The 7,212-nt window shown below is 38.8% G+C and overlaps 1 non-coding gene across 1 annotated transcript; it reads left to right on the top strand.

The window, feature by feature from the left end:
- Positions 1 to 6,328: 6,328 nt before the first annotated feature.
- Positions 6,329 to 6,400, top strand: Trnar-ucu (transfer RNA arginine (anticodon UCU)). Its single transcript has one exon. It is a non-coding gene; the product is annotated as a tRNA-Arg (tRNA).
- The last annotated feature ends 812 nt before the right edge of the window (positions 6,401 to 7,212 follow it).

Raw genomic sequence — 7,212 nt, 5'->3', positions numbered from 1 at the left:
ATTCTACGAAGTCTTCGGGTTGATTATATATAGGGGAAGATCCTCCAGTGCCGGACACAAGCCATTTAACAAAAAAACTTTAACTATCCGGATTATGTTTCCTTTTATACCATACTAGCAGAACGTACCCTGCGTTGCTCGGGTTTTTACGTTAACGTTCGAAATGTCATTTTCTGCGTTGATTGCGACGCCGCACTCTAGATCATTTTTCGACCGATCGCATTAGGTTTTCTCCAAACTCGCTATTGTATTTTGACAATTTTCCCAACTTTTCCTTTAAAATTTACTAACCTTTTGCATACAGAAACACAGCTGATCCCAATACGAATCGATTAGTGAGGAAATCTCGCAAATCGGTCATCCTCTTCGTGAGTTATAATGCCTCAAAGGAAGAATAGATAGAAAAAAGAAACACAAAATATGACCATTGACCATTGATGATTCATACAAACTTTGAATTTGACGATGAATTTTGGTAAAAAAAATTTACGATTTAGAAAAATGTCTTCTAGTACCGGACGCTATTGCATCATGTTCAAATGTGACTATGTTCCTGTTACAAGAATAAAGACATCATTCAGAATAGTAATATTATTCACGTGCTTTAAGTTGTAAATATTAAAAATTGTTAGTGGAGCTTATTTGACTCTTCAGCTAATTTTTTTCAAATCCTAATCCAAATTCCCACCTTTTTCAAAGTCCTCTTCAATTTTTGTTTCTGCTAATTTCTGTGGCTTTCTCAGCAAGAAGAAACAATTGAATTGAAGTAAATGTAACAAAACAGGTGTGAAGAATTTTTATTCAACTTCAAATTTTGTACAAAGTTTATCACATGAAGATCTGATTTTTCTTGCCTGGACCTCGGAGGACCTTGGAGGTACCTTTGCAAGTAGTGTCGTTTTAAGAAGTGTCCGGTATTGGGAGGTGTCCGGCGCTGAGAGATCTCCCCCTAAATAGTTAATGATCCGCCTCACGAAACGATCTGTCACACACGGGGCGATTTCTATAGTAATTTCCATACAAACTTCCAACTGCTCGTACTCAGTTAAATTATAACCAATTCAGTTGAAAATTTAGGAGGTTCACCAAAACAGCAAATGTTATCGTTCAAGCAGAAGGGAGCGCAAAAGTCAAAATTTCAATCACTCTAGGCTCTAACCAAAATAATTATTTTATGATCTGTTTTACGTAGTTTACGTCGGGCGGTCGTATCTTGTATATAACCCTTCTGATTTTTATAAACTAAAAGAAAAAAAAAAACAAATTTGAAACAAAAAGTTGACATCCAACTATCAACAAGACACCCGAATGGTGATAATGGCAAGTTGAGAGTAGTTAACGTTGTAATTCTTGTTTCAAAATGTCCAAAGTAGCCCCAAATTTGTCAAAAGAAGCCCCGCACGACGGATCTAATTGAATCAAGAAAATATCAACTCTGGAAAGATTGGCTGGTAATTTGGAACCAATAATGAAACAAGTTGGGTCTCAATAAAATCTAATTTCTGAGTGAGATGATCAACGCTAAAAATCGCTATCGGAATTTCAAACCAATGGGTGTGCGAATAAATTATCCTAACTGCTGTAAAACATAACGGTTCCTGAAGCTCCTTAGTGGCTGTAATAGAATAATAGTGTTTATATAAGGAGGATGCAAGGTATCTTAGTGAAGGTACCCAAAAAGACTGACCTGATTGTATGCAATAACTGGCGAGGCATAATGTTGCTGTGTACCGTTCTCAAAGTTCTATGCAAAGTTATCCAAGCCCGAATTCAGGAGAAGATCGATGCTACTCTCCGGCGGCAGCAGGCCGCATTCTGTGCCGGAAGATCCTGTGTGGACCATATTGTCACACACCGTATAATTCTGGAGCAGGTCAACGAATTCCAAGAGTTCCTTTACTTAGTATTCATTTACTACGAAAAGATTACGACCATCTCAATCACAAGAATATGTGGGGCGCAAGGGGGTGCCTGAGAAAATCATTGGCCTCATCGAGGCACAGTAGAAGGCCTTCTCATGTAGAGTGCTGCACAATGAAGTCTTGTCCGACCCTATCAGGGTCTAAGCTGGTGTGAGGCAAGGATGTATTCCATCACCGTTACTGTTCTTCATCGCAATCGACTAGATTCTGGTAGGTGCGATTGACCGTGAACCAAAGCGCGGGCAATAACCATGGAGCACCTAAACGACTTCGAATCGGCTGATGACGTTGCACTCCTCGCTCAACGACGCTCTGATATGCAGAGTAAGCTCAACGACCTTGCCTAGACGGCGGTACCAAGATCGACATAGGCACACGGATCAAGAACGGAAGGGCTGCCTTTGCAAGTTTAAGAAATATCTGGAAAAACAGGCCGATAAGTGAACGCGCCAAAATACGAATTTTCAACTCTAACGTGAAATCTGTGCTGTTATATGCTAGCGAAACATGGTGTGCAACAGTGGAGAACACTCAACGGATGCAGGTGTTCATCAACAGATACCTGCGGTATATAATTAGGGCTTGGTGGCCTCACAACTGGAGATTTTTCTAGTCGGCCCTTTGCACCACCGGAGGTGTACAGGACCCATAAGTAAGTAAAGTAAATATATGAAGCTAAACCGATCCACGCAATGAAGTTATGAAACTTTATGATTTTTAAATCACTGTTTAAATACAATACTTTCAGATTTGTTGTTGTGTCATGCGTCCAGAGCACCCGGCTTCATAGAATCAACGTAAAAGATCACCTTCCTCTACCGCACGGCTGCCCCCTCAAATTATCAAATATCTCTACCACAGACCTTTGGACTTTGTAAGTTTGTTATTAATCAGCCTCTCAATCGATATTCTTTTTCTCATATCGTCAATCTTGATTCTAGCGCCCCCCAAAGGCTGGGGCCCTTGGAAGGGGGGCAACCTGGCACACCACACGCTACGACACAGACAACAAAATTATGTATTCTTGTTTGTTCTATAATGAACTTGACTCATTTGCCAATAACTCATTTTTGAAATTAAAAGTCGATATGGGTTGAATGGTAAATTTTCGGTGCAGTGCTTTTTCTATAGCTTTAACCCAAAGCGCATTTCTCGAAGTCTAATATTTAAAACGTGAGAGCGCTATCACCTAATAAAGTTAATGATAAATAAAATATATTTTTATGGCCCTAGAGGATTAACAGCATATCAAGCATTTTTTGTGGATCAATCATATTGTTTATGAAGATTTCGTTTGATCTAAAAATCTCCGGAAGAAATCAAGGTATAACATACGAACAAATTGAGTTCCATTTTTCCAACCACGAATACGCTGCCAATATGAATGTTGGTGCCTAATTTATACAAGATAGTGGTAGGTGCAGCGAATAATTGAAGACTGCATTGTGACAAGGTGGTTGACTTGACACGACTCTCTACTCAAGCGAGACAGATTGGACCAGGGTAGTGTTTGATAGGTATTTCACACTTTCGCTTCAATCTAGCTATTCCGCATGTGACTGCAGGTCTATGTAAGACTATGCAGTACATTTATGCTATATCAGCGTCGATATCAACATGTGTGGTTTCAGATTTAATGAACTAATAAAAAGGAAAATTTTAAACAGAACATATAATTTACGAAATTGAGCTCGGTGAACGGAATGAAATCCAAAGCAAATAATGACGAAATGAACTTGTATCTCTGATTTCAATATCAAACTTGTAATTTCACTTTCATTCAACGATACATTTACTGCAGCAGATACCTTCCAAGTGAAACACGAGATAACCTCTTCGGAGTTCTTCGAAGGCACTGTCACGTAAACAGTAATCAGATTCGAACACTGATCTGATTGTTGCAGTTATCTGCTGCGCCGACAAGCGTATGATGGGGCTTGAGGATCACGCGTGAAATTATTAATGTCAAAATTCGACTTGCATATCGATATAGATATTAATTCGACACGGCAGTCGCAACCGGTTCCAAGTTCCCGGGAAGTGTGCAGCTCACTTGAGCTGCGAGAGCGAGCGGGTCCGTATTTTGGTGAGGTCTCTGTCAAACCAGTTTCGTCGTCGATGTCGAAAGCGCTTATTCGAATAGTTACTGGCCGAAGAGGTTACAGCTCTTTATCTTTGGCTTTTCTCAGAATCACGATGCACGATTTTATAAATGAATTGGACCTGTTCCAAGGTACCGCATTTGGAGTGCTCCAATAAGGCATTAAATCGCGCATAACTATGCCGGTACGTCGATGATTCGAATATAAATAATACTCTCTTGGTGGTCGTCTTGGTTGGACGATTCTGTTGGCATTTGTTTTTGTGGGTTTTGCACACTCTGGGCGTCAAAGGTGTGAGAGAAAGTAAACAAAAAACGTAATTGCAATTATGTTCACGGGTTGGGAAGCTACAATTTACGATTGACCTCCGGAGTTGCGTAAAAGGTCGAAGTTAATTTTCGGATATATGTATTGGAGAGAAAAATAATTCCTCTGACATAAGCTTTTTCAACTTATTTGTCAGCTTTGTTTTCTTTGTCTTCTTTGTCTTCTTCGTCTCCTTTGTCTTCTTTGTCTTCTTTGTCTTCTTCGTCTTCTTTGTCTTCTTTGTCTTCTTTGTCTTCTTTGTCTTCTTTGTCTTCTTTGTCTTCTTTGTCTTCTTTGTCTTCTTTGTCTTCTTTGTCTTCTTTGTCTTCTTTGTCTTCTTTGTCTTCTTTGTCTTCTTTGTCTTCTTTTGTCTTCTTTGTCTTCTTTGTCTTCTTTGTCTTCTTTGTCTTCTTTGTCTTCTTTGTCTTCTTTGTCTTCTTTGTCTTCTTTGTCTTCTTTGTCTTCTTTGTCTTCTTTGTCTTCTTTGTCTTCTTTGTCTTCTTTGTCTTCTTTGTCTTCTTTGTCTTCTTTTTTTCTTTATTAAAGAGATTTGTTTGTCTTCTTTGCCTCATTTGTTTCATCGTTCCGCATTTTCACTTCATTTTTCTGCTTCAATCTACAATCTTCTTTATAAAAATTAGCATCTTTAAAACGTACATTGCACAGAGATAAAAGATAGCTAAAATAATGTTTTTTTCGTCCACCTATCACTCGAATGACCCATTTGTCAAATGACAACTGGCAGAATACAATCTCTCAGTTATGTTTTTCTCTCTATCTTTTTTAATTGCACAAGAAAAGCTTAACCATTTGATTTTGAACTTTGCTCGACGAACATATCTATTAAAAAATAGCAAAACTGTTTGAACCGCCATCTGGTATTTGTACCTCAACATAGATATTTAATATTCGTCTTCATTCCGAGCCCGCCGCATATTTATTCCCTAGCCATAGTAGTAATCACCATCATTATCACCTTCATCATCCTGTTCAACCCAAATTCAATTTTGTCCCTGCAGATACGATACAAAAAGCGATGATGATGATGCTCGCCATAAGGATCATTCAAAAATTACATCAGAAGTTTAAGGGGCAGAGGGTCCATGATATTATGGCAGTGCCCGTATTAAATGCGGAAGACAATATAATTCAAAAGTTTCAAAAAGTAATGGACATCATATTTGAACCACCCTCAAAAATCGTTACATTGCAGCCCAGTTACAATCTCATCGCTCGTGTGAGTACGTTTTGCCTAGCCGTCGGCGTTAATCGAACTTTAATTATTGTAATTATCTTTATCTGTTTTGCCAGTTGATTATCGAGTTCCCCGGTGGCGCTCGAGCCATACACACATAAACGAATAATGCAATGGATGGTGGGTTGAACGGCCCCAAGCAGCATCCGAGTTCTGGTTAACCGATCCGAACGGCCGATGGTGGTGGCATCTAATTACTATGTAATAAAACTATATACGTAGGTGGCTACGTTCCAGCTTGTGCAGTCAGTTACTTCGTACAAAATTGTAAAGCCGATCGTTCGATTGTGTCATTTTATCACCGGGATCCTAATGATATCGTCGTCGGTCACCATCGAGAAGTTGAAATTCGCTCACTCAAGCACACTGCACTGTCACCTCTTGTGGTAGGTAGCTGTGAATTGGATTAAAGGTGAACTCTTGCCGTCGGTGAGTCAGCGTACTTACATGTCTCTAATAACTGGAAAACTGTTAGGGTAAGTGCTCCATTATTAATTATTTGTCCTTATATTACACGTATTTCCATGCATCGAAAATTATCGATAGGTATTTCGAGATAGTGGTTTGGAGGACGGCTCAATATTATTATAGTTGCGGACTAATCTTTAAACCGCAGAAGGTCCTGCATTGGTACAAGACCTCTGTTCCAAATGGTATTTCATGCAATAATAAGAAATGAACGTCAATTACAATATGTAATAATTGAATAACTTTTCGGGCTGTTTTGCATTAACTTCTTTGAAGTCCCTTTGGCGCAGTGGATAGCACGTTGGACTTCTAATCCAAAGGTCGCGGGTTCGACCCCCCAAGGGATAGTTTTTCTTTGTTGCAAACAAAATATCATGATTAGTGGTATTTTTACCATCTGTACAAGTTGAAATGTATAAGCCTTAAGTCCATGTTGAAAACTAAACTTATTTCTCAAAACAAACGTTTCAAATAATTTACTGTTTATTGATTAGTTTTGCCATCGATTACTACCATTAGCTCCGCGATGGTTTGGTTGATTCACCGTAGAAAATTATTCAAGGTTAATGACCGTTGGCCAGTACAACTTGGTGGTAGCCACCAAATTGGCTAAGCTAATTCAGTGTGGTGATGATTTTTTATGTCGTAAAGCACAGTGATAGGCGTTTGGGAGAGTGCGCACCATGGATGGCACGGAATCTTTCAAGTGGTAGGTTTCAGTTTAAGCTTTCGATGGTGATTGGTGGTGATTCACCCGCTCCAAAGCGGCACCTTTGACACCCGATGCTCGATGATAGCATTTTTATTTTTGAATGGTATAAATAAATTGGAATGGTTGTCATTTTTCATTGATAATCAGCGCTAATAGTTTGCATACTCATAAAAAAAACGTGATCGACATGTGGCGTGAAATATGTCCATGTCAATAAAAATTATACATTCGTGTAATCTGGTGATTAATTAGAATTCAAAATAGCTACGTTGGCAGTAACATGTGATTGCCAATTTTATGAGGTATTGTTTCCAGCCGAACTAAAATTATAAGTTATTCAATTTATTCACTGGGTATGGTAAAACGACTTATCATGGAGAAGTAAGGCATCGCGTCGAAACAAAATTGATTTCGAGAATTCTTTCAAAGTAAACTGTTTATCTGGAT

This window comes from Armigeres subalbatus, chromosome 1, assembly GCF_024139115.2.
Source record: "Armigeres subalbatus isolate Guangzhou_Male chromosome 1, GZ_Asu_2, whole genome shotgun sequence".
NCBI classification, from domain to species: Eukaryota; Metazoa; Arthropoda; class Insecta; order Diptera; family Culicidae; genus Armigeres; species Armigeres subalbatus.
This window is presented reverse-complemented; position numbering and strand designations above follow the sequence as displayed.